The sequence below is a fragment of the Pseudorasbora parva genome, chromosome 1, assembly GCF_024679245.1.
Source record: "Pseudorasbora parva isolate DD20220531a chromosome 1, ASM2467924v1, whole genome shotgun sequence".
In the NCBI taxonomy this organism is placed as follows: Eukaryota; Metazoa; Chordata; class Actinopteri; order Cypriniformes; family Gobionidae; genus Pseudorasbora; species Pseudorasbora parva.
In genome coordinates this window covers 25,984,512-26,004,359 of record NC_090172.1, presented here as the reverse complement: position 1 = coordinate 26,004,359, position 19,848 = coordinate 25,984,512, and the positions used below count along the sequence as shown (strand labels likewise).

General features: G+C 39.0%; 1 protein-coding gene across 3 annotated transcripts in view; it reads left to right on the top strand.

Annotated features, from left to right (window-relative positions):
* Positions 1-19,848, top strand: part of nhsl2 (NHS-like 2) — a 93,458-nt gene that overhangs the window by 22,132 nt on the left and 51,478 nt on the right. The gene's annotated exons all lie outside the window — the stretch shown is intronic.

Sequence of the window (19,848 nt, the reverse complement as noted above, 5' to 3'; positions counted from 1 at the left end):
TATATTATATTATATTATATTATATTATATTATATTATATTATATTAAAATTTAGTTTAATGTTTTATAATAATAATAATTACCTTAATTTTTATAAAGCTATTTTCCCTGGGAAAATTAATTGTAATATTAAAGGAAACTTTTCCGTCCGCTAGAGGGCGCCTATTCAAAACAAAGGCGCAGTTTGATGACGCAAAGTTTGAGCTCAGTATCTTGGGACATGTGGTCTTCACCTCACAACCGGTGGAAAATAGTACTCTGACAGAAATCATGTTGATGGATGCGGTTATTAATGTTACTGTAGTGTGAAGCAGAGCAGGACCGAGTTTTGTGGAGCTGAGCATGGCCACTGGAGCGATTGTTAATGAGATTAACAATACATGCCTCGCGAGCAGCTGGACTTTTACTATGACGAGAGTCACATTTTCACTTTTCTCGGTCATGAGTATGAGGTAACGCACCTCTGTTTATCATATTAGATACATTTGAGTGTGTTGAAAATTATGTTATGATGTTACTTTGTGCATTTGCTCAGCGGCTGCTGTGATGCTTGTTTACACTGCTAAGAGTAAAGCGCTTCTCCAGAATAAAACAGAGGATAATGCAGATATGACGCAATTGGCAGGCGCAATCCCTAAGACGGCGCTATGCTTAGATGTCCCAGCTACTTGGTTAAAGCCCCACTTGGCTACTTTTGCTCTCGGGGTCCCCCTACAGTTTGGAAAAAATTATGTCCTCAACTACTGTCGTAAGCTGTCATCCTACAACAGGGGATGCCATCGCGCGTGCATTTGTTGACATGACAACCCTGATAGCCCTGAACTAGTCTCGTCTCATAACCCGCGGACCCCGTATGTCTATTTAATGGTCGCGGGTGCGCGGCGTGTTGTAAAAATATATACAGTGGTGCGGTGCGGGCCAAATAACTTCAAGCGTCCCGCGCGTCCCGCGGGTCGGTGCGGTCGGTGCAGCACTAACAGTTCCCCTGAAAACTGCAAGAGGAGTTCTTCTGGCGTCGCGTGTGAAATGTCTTCATCCCAGGTAACGTTACAGTCAGTGGCAGATGCTTCAGCATGTCATATGAATATAATTTCATGGGTTTTGTTTTTTTTAAACGCCAAATAATCACGATGCTCACGTTTACAAGCCAGCGTCATTATAGTAGTCTATTGGTTACCATTTTACAGAATCTATATGATACTTCAGTAAGTTCAATGTTTGAGTGGTAGCTCACCGTAAGGACAGCATCGGTCGGGCACGCCTCCTTCAGCTCACGCCAACGAGCAAACCCTGGTCACATTTTGATCCTCGTCCTGCCTTTAATCCCATCATTTTTTCATTTCCTCTTATTGCTTTCCTCCAACAAAACCTTTTCTTTCTTATTTGTCTCTGCTGCTTCGGACATGACTATATTATCCGACGAACAAAGTTGGGCTCGCACGTCCGAATGTCAGGAAGTGTGTGTGTTGGTGGAAGTGACGTATATGCCGTAAAGCAGTTGAATTTTGTAGTTCTTTTCTTTTTCTCGGGTTACTACCCGAAACCCGCAGTTTAAAAGTACGATTAAAAACGATACAGACCCCATCAGGCAATGGCAGACGTGTCATTCAACCTATTGTAAGTAGATTTATCATCTCAAGAGTCTTAAAAAATATATTATGAAGGTTGAAAAGTTACCTAGTGCTGCTTTAAAATAGCAGTTTTCTCACAATTTGCAAATAGTTGGAAACTATTAATTTCTAATTTTCTATTTTTTTTTAAATTAATAACTAATTTTCTGGCATCTTTCCTCCATCTCTTACATATGTTAAGCAGCGAATGAGGGCTGGTATGTTGGTCTCATGACTGCAGTATCAGTCTACTGTTTATCAACCAGCCAGGCCTGAGATTTCTGCTCACTGACTCAACATCTGCAATCCTTTTTTATACTTTCTTTGTGGAATAAAACAGATAGAAAGCAGCAGAATAAAGCAGAGCATTGAGCTGTACCCTCTGGGCATGAGACACGGAGACCTTCAGCTCCAGTCATCATATGACACTATCTGATGGGAGTATTTCAACCAAAACCGAATTTTTTAAAACATTTTTGTGTACTTAGTAATAGACTGAACAGTTCATACGAGTATTTATCTTTGGTGCATCTAAGACATTTGCGCTTGAGTACATTTGTTTGGTCTGTGTGGTTAAGACTTAATAAGCCTGAGAAACATGTTTTAATCGGTTCGATTTAGATGTTTGTGTTTTCTTTATAGGTACTGAAACTTGGTACTTAGAGAACAGGAGGTTTTTTGGCTCTCTGGGTGAAATTCTGGCATTTCATTTGATCCATATTTCATGAAACGGGATTCTCAAAGTCTTCTGATTGTGGTCCAGGCAACGGCTCCAGAATTTTGAAGAGCTGAGATGCTCTTTCATTCTCTCTGTGTGTGTTGCTGGACGAGATTAAAAGAGAACTTTAGCGTCTGGGTTAGTGCTGTATTGTTTTATTTTATTATTTAACTCAAAACAGACGGTTTCGTAATTAGTGGTTTCTGAAAAGACCGTTGTTCTACATTGATTGGATGTTTTTAATGGAATTTAGCTGCCAGGTTTCATTTGAAATTATAGGCCATTGTGATTGTGTATATCTAGTGTTATTTTGAGTCTTGATCACTTAACAACAGCTGGCTCACTACTATGTTTTTATAGTTTATATGAGTACCCATCGACCACAACAGAGAGAACAGAAAAAAAGTTTTGGCTCATTCTTCTTTAAAAAAAAAAAAAAGAGATATTTAGCAAGGATGCATTGAATGAATGAGAAGTGGGAGTAAAGACACACAAATTTATTTCAAATTAATGCTGTTCTTTTAAACTATCAGAGAATCCTAAAAATGTATTAAGCAGCACAATTGTTTTCAACATTGATAATAATAATAAATGTTTCTTAAGCATCAAATCAGCATATGGAGACTGGACAATGCTGACAATTCAGCTTTGCATTACAGAAATACATTTTAAAATATAGTATAATCAAAAACTGTTATTTTAAATTTAAATAATATTACACAATATTACTGGTGTTAGTATTTTTATTTAAATAGATGCATCCTTGGTGAGCATAAACATTTGTTTTCAAAACATTACAGACCAAAAAGCTTTCACTGCAGTGCATATCAATACATTCAAATTGTCTTTCAAGTGAATATTTGATTAAACATCACTATGCATTTTTGTCATATTCATGTAAACCAGCCTACGTCAAGTAACCGAAAGGCTTTGGCTTTAATTTAGCCGGGAAAGTAGGTTATGTAGTCTGGGACCATTTCTTTACTCAGTTTAAGTCTTTATAAACACTAAGGTCTGGCCAGATCTGTGGTAATGCTTTGAAAGGATTTCACAGAGAATAACAGTGTTTTGAATCTCTAAATGTTTCTGGTAGTATTTAAATGAGTGATGTAACTAGGGATATATGTGGTCCAGGGATTGCGGTTGTTCAACTTCTTGAATTTCTCATGTTATGCTAAGGTAACATGCAAGTTTCTTTTGACTTTTCTTGCCTTCCTGACTAAATAGCATTAGCTCATATTTGGCAGATGCAACTCAGTGCTAACCGCAGCGTTTGTCGTTGTCATCTTTGTTTATTTTTAGTGGTAACCGCTGAGAGTGCATTGCTGCCTTAGTGCCATGCTACGACATTCATGGGCATGCTGGGATAGCTAAATCCACAGGCCTGCTGACAAGACTCAATAGTATGTGCTCAGTGTGGGCCTTACAGCAGATTTGTGGATTCTTTAATCGCGATGAATATTTAGATAAGAAAAAAAAGCATCCTAAATGAAAGGCAGATCTGAAAACATGTCTACAGAGAGCCTGAATCATCTGCTCGTTGTCGGAGGTTTGGCCGTTCTCTCTCAGTCAATCTTCTCCATGGAAACAAAATGACTTTCAGAAAGTCAGTAGGATGGTAGCCTGATGTGAAATCACCTGGTGTGAAAAAGTTTCAGTAACCGGACTACATGCAAAATGTCTCCATGTTGTCTATATTAATGAACGTCATGAGCCAAGTTGTGAACTGATGCTCAACACTCATGCTTGTAATTACATCATCCTCCACTTTAAAGCACTTTAAGCTCCACCACTCTTCCCTTTCCCTCCATTCGCTATGATGTCATCCTCTCCATTTTGTTTTCGTTGGTTTTACATTCCTCAGTGAGTTAGTACTGATCAAGTATCTGGTTGAATAAGTGTCCAGCTGGCATGCTTATGTTTTACTGTATTATAGTGCTGATGTGGAAACGCCTCTATAACTTCCACTTGAGTTTCTGTTAGGGAGGGTTTGTGAAGGTATAGAAAGAGAGTCACGAAACGGTGCTGACGGCCTGGCCTCACTTTCCAGGCAGGAAATGAGCAACGTGTGGATTGTGTAAGTGCGAGCGTGTGTCTTTTTGCACGTGTGTTTGTGAGGCTCCAAGGCGCAAGAGGTGCATGGGTGTCCCCCGACGGCTCGTAATGCTCAGCAGATGTTTTCCACCTTCCATGTTCATATTAATCCAGTCATGTGGACAACAAAAAAGCAATCTTTTCCAATACAGCTGTCTTTTTTTCCCAGCACAACAACGCATTGCTCCGTTCTCACAGCGGCGTTGATAGTTATCTCAGCTAGGCGGCCATTCCAGAGCAATAGCGTTCTCTCCATATTTCACTCACACCCTCTTTCTTCCCTACATGTCTGCACTCCATTGTTCCATTTTCTCAAATGTAAGCCTGCTTTAGCTATCGAATTTTTGCTGAAGTTTGTCCAGTGGTAAATAACCCCTTTAGAGCAACCGAAGTCCTCACTATCAATACGGTCTGCATTGAATTATGGGTATTTCTTCTCTATAACAAGTCCATCAAGTATGCTTTGTTTACATTCTCCAAGAGAGTTGAGGCAGAGGGCACGAGGGGCACAAAATCGCTTTTTCCATTAAACCCTTTCCGTTAAATACTATTCTAAGATGAGTTTTGTTTATTTTGGCAGATTTTCAAGGTTAATAGGACAGCGTTGACCACCCAGACCAGTGCTAGAAGATTTTGGAAAAGTTTTGTCCATACACTTAGAGGGTTTGGATTGATTTGGACAATTGTCTTTCTCTTTATGCTGTTCGCTCTTTGAAATGTTTGTCTTTGTGAGGGAACGAATTCATAACCTATGTTTTTTTGCCTCAATACGTGCCTTTCATTCCGCTCATCCTTTGAGTCTGAATCCTCATGCTGGCTGCTTTTCCTGGCACATGCAGACTCATCTTGGATGCTGCAAGCCCACATTAGGAGATTTTCCCTGACCACACACACCTCTCAATGGTGCAGTGAGGCCGTGGCCCTATTCTTTTTTCGCTGGTTAACCCAACTCAGCTTCATAGATCACTGAAAATATCTTATCACTGCTGCAGGGAAACACTGGCTTCACTCCGTGAGTGAGTCAGTGCACATTGATAAAGCACAATGAAGTTTATTCGCTGTTCTTTTCAGATAGAAGATAATTCTTCACCCTGCAGTAAAAATAAATCATGACAATGCTGATTAACCCTCCAAAAAATATGGCATATTCATATTTCTACACTGCCTGGCAAAAAAAAAAAAATAGCTGTTTGGATTTAAATAAACATGATTGGATCATTATTGCAGTGATTATAATGTTTCTAGCATGTTATATGTTTGGCAACAATTCTTATAACCCTAATTGATGGAGTGTGTAGCTTTTGATTTCATCATGGTGTCAACACATGGTCTCAAGCATTGCCAATACAAGATCTTAACCACACAAATTGACGCACCTCTTGATTGAAATAACGTCACAACATTTATTTCCATGTAACGTTAAACAAATTACCTTGCATATACACAGACTCTGAGTGAGAAATGAGTGTTGTGTATATTTGTGTCGCTCTTGCGTGTGTGCAATGTAGCAGTCTCAATTATATCCTTATTGTGGAATCTCTGACTCACTCACATGCACACACACACACACACACACACACACACACACACACACACACACACACACACACACACACACACACACACACACACACACATAGAGATCAGTGTCAGATTCAATGGTGGTGACAGAGGGTTATGTGAGTGGGTGTATGGGAAGGGAAGGCCTTTTTCAATATGCCCTCTGGCCGGTTTAAGACACACACACACACACACACACACACACACACACACACACACACACACACACACACACACACACACACACACACACACACACAATAAGGTCTTTAGAGCATCACTCAGCGTGTGCGCCATTAGCTGTATGTCTGAGTGAAGTGTTTACTATCATAACATAATCAGTATAGTGTGTGTGTATGTGTGTTTCCTATGTGGAATTGTATGTATTACATGTGTTGTTGCTCAGTAATTTAACTGTTGCAGTGAGTGTGCTACAGCACAACAAGCAGTGGACTAACTGGTTTAGGTAAATACTGGAAAACCTCCAGTGGAATGTAACCTATCATCTTAAATTCTCCGGAAACCATCTCACTAAATGTGCTCCACACTCCACGCTCAATCTTGATCTGCACTCATACACACACAATGTTGCATTCATAAAGTGCTGTCTTTTCTGAAGTCTTTCTTTTTGGCATGATCTAGTCATTGACTGATGTATAGTGCACATTTCCCCCCAAAATATTTTTTAGCGAAAAATGAGTAAATATTGAATAATTTAATATTAAATCATATTAAAGGGATAGTTCAACCAAAAACTGAAAATCCTGTCATGTATGACATTCTTTTGTATGCTTAAAAAAAATATTTTGAGGATTGTTGGAAACAAATAACATTGGAGCCTATTGACTTCCAGTGTATGGACGAAAAACAAAACACTTAGAGATTTCTCTTATCTTCTTTTATGTTCCACAGAATAAAGAAAGTCATACAGGTTTGAAACAACATGAAGGAGAGTAAATGAAAACAGAATTATACTTTTTGGATGAACTGTCTATACTGAAAATACTTATATTAAGATTTTATCATTTTTAATACAAACATTTGACCTAGAAAAAGAACAATGGTTCTCGAGGTTTTTGAAACCAGGGCCACATATGAGTGAGAGAAATTAGGGGTGTCCATGGATTAAGTAACTAAAATATTATAATTGAAATTATAATATTTAATAATAATAATAATAATACCTTGATTTATAGTTGTTTAGCTCATTTTATTCTTCTGATCTAGAAACAGTTTAAATCAGTCCTGCTCAAACACTGAGTACAGTCCCATGCCTATGTGGACCAGTGTGTATGAGTTCTCAAAAACAGCTTTCAAGCAAGTCATAATTACTAAAATCCCTATTTCTTTGGGTTAGAATGAGACAGAATATTGCAAATAATAAAGCAGAAGAAAAAATATCAATAATAAATACAAAAATTCTGAAGATATTAATCAGTGGGTTTTCTCATTTTATTCTGGTGGGGAAGGAAAGGGAGATTGGGAGGCCAATATAGGAGGGAGAATGTCTGACAGACTTAATTGAGTTTATAGGCAGTTGAGAGTGGAGATAGTGGCATCTTTATATACTGGAGAACAAATCAGCCCAGTGCTTAACTGAAAGACAGGCCAGCTGGAAGCCTATGCACAGCTCAGTCAAAGAGTCACACCACCTCAGTGTGTGTGTGTGTGTGTGTTTATGTGCAGGAGGCCTAACTCTCTCTCTCTCTCTCTCTCTCTCTCTCTCTCTCTCTCTCTCTCTCTCTCTCTCTCTCTCTCTCTCTCTCTCTCTCTCTCTCTCTCTCTCTCTCTCTCTCTCTCTCTCTCTCTCTCTCTCTCTCTCTCTCTCTCTCTCTCTCTCTCTCTCTCTCTCTCTCTCTCTCTCTCTCTCTCTCTCTCAGCTGCATCTTTTGCACCCTTAGTCCATTTGCTTGCATATTTGTTTGTGTGTGTGTGTGTATTCCTGCTGTTTTTTGTATCTTCCTGCAATAAATACTCAATCTGTCCTGCAGTTCTGATTGGCTAAGATGTGTTAAACAGAATACAGACAAAAATGCACTCACATTAGTGTGTTATTTATGCAAGATGTTATATCGCTAATCCAGCATGAGTTTATTGATTTTGAGTCAGATTTGTGAGGTGTTGCATGAGTGATGGATTAATTACTGTTCAACTCTCATTGGTTTGTTGTTTCTTCAGTGCAGGTCATTATATCTATCCGTCAGTCAGTTTTGTGGGTGGGATTAGCACACACACACCTAGAGGCAATGGACATGATTGTAAACAGCAGGTGTGTGTTTATATACACCTAGGGGCTCAACACTTATAACTGTTGATATGTGAATGTTTTTAAATCATATGCTCTGTTCAACCCATCCTGCCCCCCATCCTCTTTGTTTGACCCCTTCAGTATCCGCTTGTCAATTAGTAAAAGCAGTTTCCTTGCTGTTTATTCTGAAAGCAGTATCCCGACACACATTGCTCTCTGTGAAGTCCTTCAGTGCTCTGATAGTGTTGTGTTTACTGCTTGGCTTACTGACAAAAAGCTCAGTTTGAATCAGTGACAGGGACCAATTCTTTGTATATGAACATCTTTCATTAGAGAAATGGATGATTGGGTTTGAAAATGCCCAGTAGAATTGTTGTAATTGATTCACTCTGATTAATCTTTATTATTTTCTTCTACCATACTGTAATCCAAGCCCTTTAGTGTGCACATAATATGATTTCTGTCAGGATCACTGTTGTAACAGTGATAGACAATTAGCATATAGTTTAGATTGGCGGTATGGTTCTGTTCTGACAAGAACTCCCTGGGAATCCAGGCAGCCTAGCATGGATGAAAGCAGTGATATACCCCCCTATGGTAATCACAACAGAAACAACATATTGCAGATAGCAATATTGCCAATATTAAAATGTACAACCTAATTAAGTGGGAATCAGATGCCAAATCCTGACTGACGAGTGGAGGATCTGGGGGTGGAGGAGGGTAATTAGCTCCGGAGAAACATGATAGCAGCTGATAGGAGCTTATAGCCTTAAATGTTTGACCAAACCTGCTGGGTAGTTTTATTTAACTATTGTTTAAGAATTACTGTATGGCTGGCTTAAAATGAACCCAAAGTATGTTGGAAATGTTTAACAAATGAACACTATTAATGAGATTAATTAATAATAATTCAACAATAAACATTTATTAAATTGCTTATTAATAAATGTTCACCTTTTGTTGCCTCTATAATTGCCTAATTTTTAATTTCCAACATATTTTGTGTTCATTTTATGCCAGCCATACAGTCATTTTTAAACAATAGTTGAGTTAAATAAAACTACATAGAAGGGTGGGTAAAACATTGAACCCAACCGCTGGTTTTGTACTTTTTTTAATATCCCACTTGAGTTTTTTTTAACCCAGCATTTTTAGAGTGTATGTATGCTGTATTACTATAGGCAGACAGTCAGCTGATGCGAGCTGGCAGAACTGACACTTGCTGTGGAACATTCATCTCTTAATAAATGTTTTACATGTGTCCTCCTCACAACAACTCCTTGATTAATAAGAGATTACATTTATTTCTTGCATCATTTATGCTCTTACTTCTAATAAAAAGTTTAAACCTCAGTTTAAACCTCTCAAAAATAATATTTTCAAAAATATTTAAAGCAATGAAATTGATGATAATAAATAAAAACACAGAGTTTACATCGTGAACAAATTTAAATCAGAAATCTGTTCCTGGGAGGTGACTAGGCCTATACATATATACACGTATATATGGCCCACACACACACACACACACACACACACACACGCACACACGCACACACGCACACAAGCACACATGCACACACACACAAACACACACACACACACACACACACACACACACACACACACACACACACACACACACACACACACACACACACACACATATATTTGCATTTCTGCAGCAGCACGTGCAGTTCTGTTCACATCCACTAGAGGGAATAACAACACTGCTTATCACTGCTTTGAACTCTGCATGATCTGCCTATATTTGCCCTACTCATGTCCTTTGAACTTTTTATGGTCTTTATTTTAAATCTCTGCATAATTAAGCATCTGGTGTAACCGATGGATGGTTCACCCTCCTACATTTGTAAAAGCTGTCATATAGAGAGAGATCGCGTGAACAACAGACTCAATGGCCCCAGGCCTTGGAGAGAAGCCCTTTTTTTACTGAGAGAGATTATGGTGTCTGCACCTCTGTTTACAGTATGAAGAGGAAGACAGGGAGAGAGAGAGAGAGAGAGAGAGAGAGAGAGAGAGAGAGAGAGAGAGAGAGAGAGAGAGAGAGAGAGAGAGAGAGAGAGAGAGAGAGAGAGAGAGAGAGAGAGAGAGAGAGAGAGAGAGAGAGAGAGAGAGAGAGAGAGAGAGAGAGAGAGAAAGAAAGAGGCAGAGAGCATTTGCCTTAGTAGGATATAGGTTGAAGTAGATCGAGGGATTGAGTTTTTCCTTCCTTTTAAGGGATTATATGACAAAGTATGAGGTTGTGTGCATGAAATTGTGTTGGAAAGTGTATTTTAATACTATTTGCCATGAGGGATGCAGAAGACTGATGCTCATTATTGTGTATGTACACATTCAAAAAATGTGTCTGCGAGCATGCGTTCACGTTTTGGTACCAATAACATAACAGGAAATGAGAGAGATTATGCTGTTTTTGTTCCTTCTTCTCTTTCCTCTATTATGGCTCTTGGGATTTGGAAAGATAAGACGCAGTTCTACATCAAAAGCTGTCCAATATGCAACTCCAACTGTTGTGCTGTTTGTTGAGGCCTGTGCAAACCAGTGGAGTGCAGTGGTGTTCTAAAATGAGGATGCTTTTTAAATTGAAATTCATGTTCCAGTTAGACTTAATGTCGACACATTTTCACGTTAAATAAATACGCATTACTTACACTATCAAGAAGACAACAACAATCAATACAATTATGTTTTAATATTTTTTGTTTTGCATTAGCAATGTAACAATGTCTTCTATTTTATTCAATTTAAACAATATATTTCTAATAAATTAAGTGAATTTTTTAAAATTCCAAAATAACTTTAGAGCACAGTATGCCTAACAAATTTAATTTTTATATATTTTATTTGTCAACTGTTGTCAAATTATTTTCAGATCATCAGTCATCAAAACTCAGTAAACACTAAATGTGTCATGGTGTCACAGACATGGAAATGTAGTCTACCTTTCACCAAAAAGCTCACTAAAAAGCCCTCAAAGATCATGCTGACAACATAAAGCTGTGTCACGTGACATTAAGCTGTGATATCTAAGTGGGTGAGTTGTTTACTTACTTTGTAATTAGTCTCCCCATTAACACCATTATTTAGCTATTCATTCTGATTAACTTGTGGAGGAGGAACGTGCATGGAAACAAGAGTCAGGATGTATCACGTGAACAGTCTAACAGGACAGTCAAAGTGCAGTGGAAAAAAGCATTGTCTCCTCTCACATGACTTTTTTCACCATTTATTCTCTTTACCTTTACCTCTGGGGAGGCAAGAGAGACGATCCCTTTTGCTGTAATTATAACCGCTGATGTGGCATTGATGTAGCAAAAACTCTGATTTATACACTTTTTAATACTGTGGTTCATAGTATTTTATTTTTGTACTGTGTATTATTTTCTCATCTAAATTTTTGGAGTAGCCACTGCCCCCCTTGCGTTCTCAGAGGAAACGGCTGTGGTGAAAACTTCACTGGACGTCTATAGATTTGTGTGATTCAGAAGGGTGGTGGCAGAAATCAGTTTTTTGAAACTTTTAAAACACTGAATAAGACAAGATATTCCTGACCCAAACAATTCCACTCTTCAGCTCTAAATGTTTGTGGGATTTTTTAGTGACTCTTTTTATGTTTTATCATCACTAGGGGTGTCCATGGTTAACCGATTAACCGTTAAAAATTGCGTAACCGAGTGAAACATTTTGCTCGGTTAAGTGGCGTCAATGACGTACTTTGAATTTAGTTGTAATATATTTTTGCACCACTAGAGACCGCCAGAGCGCTCCCAGACATTTGTAATATCCACAAGAAGAAGTCATGACCAGCTTAGTTTCTAAGCGGGCAAAGAAAAGTAGAGCGTGGTGGGAGCACTTTAAAATTGAGAGTGACAGGGCAAAATGTAAGTATTGCAATGCAGTGCTTACCGCATTTTTCAGGCTATAAGTCGCTCTGGAGTATAAGTCGCATCGGTCAAAAAATGCGTCATGAAGAGGAAAATAACAAGTCGCACTGGACTATAAGTCGTATTAGGGCAGAAGCAGAGCGGGAGCCGCGCGCGCTGTGCATAACGGAGCAGAAGAAAGAAAGTTTGAAGTGAGAAACTTGTGAGGGACTAGCGAAAAGCAGACGTTACTTTAACTGTAATGAAGAAAACAAAAAAAGCTAATCGCGGACTGAAAGCAAGAAGGCCAGAGCTGAAGGAACGAGTCCACAGATGCTTGAGCTCTCTACCGGGAGAGGCTCAGCCACGCGAGTCAAACGCTGTGTGAATCATTCTCGGCTGCATATTTTACTACATGCCCTAATCATGCAGGCACCCTCGCGGCCACTTGCATTGCTCGTGAACTGGAGCGCGCATGTCATCCTAATTTAACGAAACTCAGCGTACGCCTCACAGACATGAAATACATCTTAAGAAAGCTCGAAATGTCTTTTAACAATTTAAAATGAAAAGAAATAGGCTACTCTCTGATTAGGTAATCCATGATGTGCATTTCTCTCTATAGGCGTGTTCACTACGGAGATGGCGGTCGTCAAATTAATAAACTAAAAATAACCCTGACGCACACTATGGTTAACCGAGTATTAACCGCTAAGGACATCGGTTAACGGTTAATGAAAAACTTGAAAACGTGCAGCCCTAATCATCACATAAGTTGGTGGCGACAAGTGACTTTCTTTATGAGGGAGTCATTGAATCATTCATTCAACCGATTTGTTCAAAGACACAGATTCATTCAGGAATGACTGTGTTAATGATTGATTTATTAAATAATTCCCTCAACCAATTAAATAAAACAAGAACAAATCACCATGGCCTTGTTTTCATTGGTAGTCGCAAAAACAAATGAAGCAGTGTTTAAAATGTAAGTTACTCAATATTAGCTTCTTGTTTTTGAACTGCTGTATAAAATCTCACTTGCAGTTGATGTTTTTTTCTTCTTCTTCTGAACACTTGTGATAACCTGGAGCACTGCTGATATTCATGAACAACAGGACTCTTGCTTGTGTTCACTTGCTCATTGTGAAAGAATTACGAATGAGGTCCCACTTAAGTATCTTTAAAGGTTCCGTTCTTCGTGTGTTTTCGAAGCTTTGATTATGTTTACACTGTGCAATATAACATGAGTTCATGTTTCGCGTGTAAAAATAATTTTGCATGAGCTTTATAATTTTACAGGTATTATTTATGCTCCAGCAGCAACATTTCACACTAACTAAAGTTTGAAAGATGGAATCGCGAAGAACGGGACCTTTAAATATGTACTAACCATTAAATGAATCATTTGATACAATACACTTATTGTGTACATACATGTTTTACACTCTACTTATATTTTTAAAAATACCTTTATGAAGTTACATCTGTAATTAATTTCTGTAATTCCATATAATTACACTGTTGATCCCCAATTTGCGATTGACCGATCGTTTCGTTAGATAAGACCCTATTCCTTGTCTGGGATCGCACAGAGCTTCTGAAGCACTTTGAAACTGCATTGATTTGGACTGTCAACATTTTGGTTGCTATAGAAGTCTATAGTGAGGAGAAAAATCCTGGAACTTTAGACCAGGTTTTTGTTGGTCATTGATGCAGTCATTTTCAGTTGCCTCAAAATAGCAACATGCCAAGTTGCAACAATGCGCCTGAAACTCATTTTCAGACCAGCAAGCCCATGAGCGAACAGACAGGCATGAGTGCATTTGCTATTTAAACAATGTGGTGCTGGACATGAAAAAAATAACTGCATCAGACTGAAACTAGCAAAAAACACTTTCTTCGCATTGTGTTGGGTGTTTGATAGGACCCTAGCTCGCAACAGACTAATGGTTGGAGGAGAATGGTCCAGACTAGCCTGACAAGCCAGACCCACATGAAGATGTTTGGTCTGGAAACTCACCATTGACAGGGCTCACTCCGAGGGGCGGGATAAACGGTTGTCTTTCAAACTCCCTCTGCACGCGATAGGATAGCGCTACAACCATCCAGAGCAACGTGAAGCGGAGCTAGTTGAAGCTATTAAACATGTGAAGATTAAACTTTCGCCCGTATCCGCTCAGCAAAACTCCAAACACATCTTCCCTTTTTAAGAATGACTTCAGTGCCATTCTTTGATGTTTACTCGGAGAAAAGATTAACTCCAAGTCTTCCAGAGTCGCGGTCAAAGCTGATTTGAAATACCGTCGTTTGCAAGTTTCTTTGTTTACTAGAAGCACGCAAGCAACTCGGCCGTCATTATGTTAAGCCCCACCAACCAACTCTGTACACGATGTGATTGGCCCGACCAGAATTAGTTTTTTTTACAGCTCAGAAGTGTATTGAGAGTTGCTAAAAGACACTCACGGCAGATTAGATTTGCTGCCGCTAGGGTGCATCTAGATTTCTAGGCTAGATCCAGAGGAGAAGAAAGATAATTTTCATATTTTGACTAAAGATAACAAAGATTTTTTTTTGTGTGGATTAACTACATGGTTAATTGTTCACCACAAGACTAGTAATGCATGCTAACAAAGTCAGTAGGGCTAATTTGATTACGTGCAGAGCTTAATCAAATATTAGCGATTTATAAAGTGTGGGCACAGATGAAGGTTGTCATTTCAAAGTCACAGGATCACACTAGTCACACACATCTCAGTTTAGAGAAAGGGGTGTAAAAGGAGGTGTGCAGAGATCATATGAGAAAGAGAAGTTCTAGCTTTAACCTCGAGAGCAGTTCTAATCCTCTCAGATGGCGGAGTGGAGGGCATTCTTTCTTTGGGTTTATTCATCCCTCTCTTCTCTCCTCTCCTCTCGTGTTACTCTGTTTCTTCCTGCCTGTTGAAAAACTGAGAGGCTGATTGAAGGGCCAGGTGCTGTTGCTGTAGGAAAGTTGCACAGTATAAAGTCATCCTGATTGCCTCTCTATAGCCACCCAGGACGCTGGTGGCAGTGCTCACAAAGCTACTGAAATCAGATCACATGTGCAGCTTTTAGATTGATCTGATCACATTCAGAATCCCTGCACAAGTCTTGAATTAATTCCCAGCCTTACGTTCTTTTAAATATGTTCCTTTTCCTATTCTTCCTTCCTGAGCCACACAATTCACTCAGAGGTAGTATTTCTTTTTTGCCGCGCTATGCTGTGTTTGTGTTTTGCCTCTAGATGGTGTAGGCATGTTTATGCGGCTGAGGTTTATGTGTGTGTGAATCTGAGGTCTTCAGAGTTTTGGCTCTCATCGTTTCGCAGTGACTGCGCTCACTACCTCACAAGCACCATAAACCCCACTTCTCATCCATCATCTCTCCATCTCTGCGGTACTCATCTGTTTCTGCTTAAATACACGGTGCATATTCTGTTCTGTTTGAGTTTCTAAGGTTTTCGGCTCATCTTGTAACTCCCTCCATTTAAACAATATTATTTTAAGTCTTAAAGCTACAAACGACAACCTCCTCCGTGTTGGGAATGCGAATGACTCTGAAGGCAGGAGGGGATTATTCATTTACTGCAAACATATCTTCCAGCAGCTCCACATAGTTTCTGGGTTTCTTCATAATTAGTTTTGGTCTTTTCCTCTGTATTCTTTCTTTCTTCAATAATGTCTGTGTGGTGAGGAGCTTTAGGAGGCCTCAACCCCCTCCTCACTAATCTCTCTCCACAATATTGGGAAATGGCTCCAGAGGACGTAGTGAAAAAGAGGGAGCAAAACCAGGATAGGAGGAGTAAAGTAGGCGTTCCCTCCTCCAAGGCCCAGTTCATGGGGTTTTCACAGAGTCTGCCATGAGTTAAAAAACAGAGAAGGGGGGCTCTTCTCCTTCCATTTTTCTCTTCACTCCACCTTCTTTCCCTCCCACCACTCCTTCTTTTTCATTTTCTCTCTAAGCCCCCTAAATGTGACCATGTTCTTCTGTACCCCTCACCCTCTGTTGCAGCAGAGCAGAACTGCACATGCTAGTGTCCTTTTTGCTTTGTGATTTTTGTCCTGTGGAAATTGGAAAGGTGGGTCCTGGTCTATGATCCAGGTGAGTGTTGAACAGGTAAACTTTGTTTAGAATATACTTCCTAGCTAATATTACTAGTCTGAAAGTTTTGCTTGCACTATTTTTAATTCGTTTTCCTGTCAATGCAACTGACAAAATCTGTGTGGAGTGTCCTGGCACTTTTGATGAAGCATATTGGTGAGGCTATGACAGTGAGGGAGAAGCATAGATTTACAGTCATGTTTTTATGACGGCTGGCTAATGACAGAAAATTCCCAGCATCCAGGCCTTTGGAAAACTTTGTGTAATGGAGCTGATGATTGACAGCTAGTGTATTGTAAGAGCCAGAGGGACGAGAGATGTCATGAGAGATCTTCTGTGCTGCTGGAGTAAATGAAACCTGCTGTGCTATCAAGAGTTTTGCTTCTCTTTTCTCTTTCTGTTTCCCATGTAGCAATGAAGTAATGATTTTCAAGCAACTCTGCAGGTTTGACAGAAGGTGCTGAAACTAAAGATGCTGACACAGCTTTTATGGTGATTGAGGGAGCAGAATGTGTTGTGGTCATAGACGGGTTGTGAAGAAAAGCCAATTGAAACCAAGTTGGTATGCTGGAAGAGATGCTATGTGCTTATACTAACCCACAGGTGTCTCATGGGGAAAATCTGATCATTATTCTGCTCCATGTCTTGTAGCATTAACTCGTTTTCATTAGCACAGTTCTGCTGGAGGTATGATCACAGAAACACAGCATACAGATGTTCCCTAAAGCATTTTACTCTTTAGCTGTTTAGCTGTTTCACTCACTGTTAGTGTCAATGTCAGTCAAGCATTTATATGAAGATTAACAATATTGCTGTTGTCACATTTAATCACAGTAACAGTTGGTTGATGCGCTGCACAGGCACATGTTGCAGCTGGAGTCACTGCTGTCATTAACAAACAGGTCCAGTTTCTACTTAATCTTATACCTTGTTGGACCCCAAATTATTAATATGGAAAAAGGATAATGGATGTTTCTTCAACTATGGGCACTCTTGGAAAATAAAGCCTCTTAAAGGGAATGAGTTCACACACAAAAACATTTGTCCTTCATAAAAGTTCATAACACATAATAAACATAATCCATATAAATCAAATGGTTTAATCCAAGTTTTCTGAAGAACCTCCTAAAAAATCCAGTATAGCAATGCAGGATTTTTCAGCAGGGGAGACACAATCACTTTATATATGAGAGTTATAACCCTTTAAAACACATTTTTATTTACAGTAATTCATTTGTCCAATAACAATACCCAACAGTGGGCGTGCCACACAGAATTTGTCATGATTCTGTCTTGGTTTCCTCTGATCTTCTGTGGACTTGTGTTAATTCCTGTTTTATGCCATGTTTTGTAGTCCTATGTAGTTTTTCTTGTTGATTAGTCTTTGATTGTCCCCAGGTGTGTATTGTTTGCCCATTACCAATTGTGTATTCAACACCATTGTTTCTTATGTTCCTTGTGGATTCTTGTCCTACACGGATGTACGTTTGGGGCGATGCATTCTGTAAAGTGTTTCAAAGTATCAATGGTCTACTGCCTCAAAAGATCTGTACACAAATCAGTTCAAATCAATTAAAAAGAGCTTGTGCATAACAACATTTAGAGATATGAAAACCAAGTAAATAAAAGCATATTCATAAGCAGTTTGTTCCTAATAGGGGTTATGAGAAGATATCTTTCAATAGGAAAGTTAATAACAACTTGACAGTGAAAGTTAAAAACTGAAAATTGCTGTTATTAAATATTGCTGAAATTAGTGAGAGCATGCACTTTCAACAGTTTCTGAAAGAGAATGAATTCAGCTAAATGCCCAGCTAAAGGGAACACTGATCACCATAATGGCGACTTCAAACAGACTTCAACAACTTTGTACATGCACAAAATTAAAATTCGGTTAATAGTGAAATTTCATCGAATTAAATTGAATAATCCTTACAAATTTAGCTGAATAATTGATTAAGGAATGTTCAACTTCAACTCTTTACTACAAACACACATTAAGCAACGTGATATGTAATGCATACACACGGTTTGTTGTGGTCTTGCAGAGATCATACCAGCACCCAAAAGATAACTGGTCAACCAACATCCCATGCTTGGATCCAGCAAACCAGCAACCAGCATCCCACGATGGTCCCAGCATACAAAACATAGTAGGCTACCTTATGCTGATGACCCGCAATGCTGATTTTTCAGCAGGGATCATTTATTTAATTTTCCTGAAATACACCACAGTGTTGTTTTGCAAGGTGAATCTTCCCATGTCAATTTTCACGCTTTTCATATATCAAAAAGAAAAAATCAACCCTTGGGACAAGGAGTGTCTAAGAAACACCAAGATATTACTATTAAAGGATGTATTTTCTGTTTAAATGCAGCATAATTTCTGTATGTTTTTATATCAGGGAAGAAGAGGCAGAAATATATGTGAACAATATTTAATTTTACAATTACATGTGGTACTGCTGGTGGCGCAGAACAATAATTGCTGAAATATTTAAAGTTTAAAAAGCTAATTTGGCATTCCATTTCACAAAGTCATTTCACAGTTAAGAAAGCTCAAGCCTCAAGACACAGGCTAAATAATTACTGTAAATATTTATATATTTAATGAGTGTAAATGAGCTTTATTTTTGCAGAGGCAATACTAAACGTACACAGTGGAGCAATGAGTCGCAGAAATTAAAATGACAGCATTCCTGCAAAATCAGCCAGCACTCACTGAAACACACACACACACATGCTCAAAGCCAGACAACATAAGCTTTCAAGCCGACTAACACAGAGTTCAATGAGTTAATATGTGTGAAGATCTAGCATTTGAGTTCTCTTATTTTCTGTCAATTGCTGTCTTCTTGCAATCTCTTGTGATTAACACTGCATGTGTGTGTGCTTCTGTGGTTCAGAGAGCAGGGCGTTTCTGTGAGGGTGTATGTCATTCTCTGAGAATACAGATCACACACGTACACAAGGGCATAGTTGTGAAAACTGACATTTATCAGCAGTCTGTCATAAACTGGCTTATGTAATGGAGTATGTGAGTGTGCGAGTAGGACAGATCCTGGGTTCCTCTAACATAACTAAATGACTAGGGCACCCCAGTGATTGTGCCAGCCAGGAGCTTCTGGTAGCACACAGACCCATCATTTCCAAGCTCCATCTAGTTTAGTGAAGAGGATTACTTCTCTGTGGAAATGTGATTTGATGAAAGACCTATATCAGGAGTTTTCAAATTTGGGGAATTTGCAAGGGGAAGTAACAAAGAGCAACAGTGTTCTAGTAGCTCAATCATGAGGGCATGGGTTTAATACCCAGAGAACGATTAAACTTGTAAACTCTAAGTTATAAGTCTTATGATTCTTCAGAAATCGTGTCTCAGTCCTAAGGCTGCTCCCTACAGAGGTCCCATGTTGTCTAATTTCAGTAAAGTTGCCAGTATAAAACTGACTGCCATGTGAGGTGTAAATTACAATATTTTTTTTCTTACTTTGCATAATGTTTACTTCTCTGAAATGGAGCAGACTCGATGACGCATGCGGCTGACAATGGCATCTAATATGCTGATTTGGTGAAACATTTACTATTATTATTATCATCAAACACTTAATA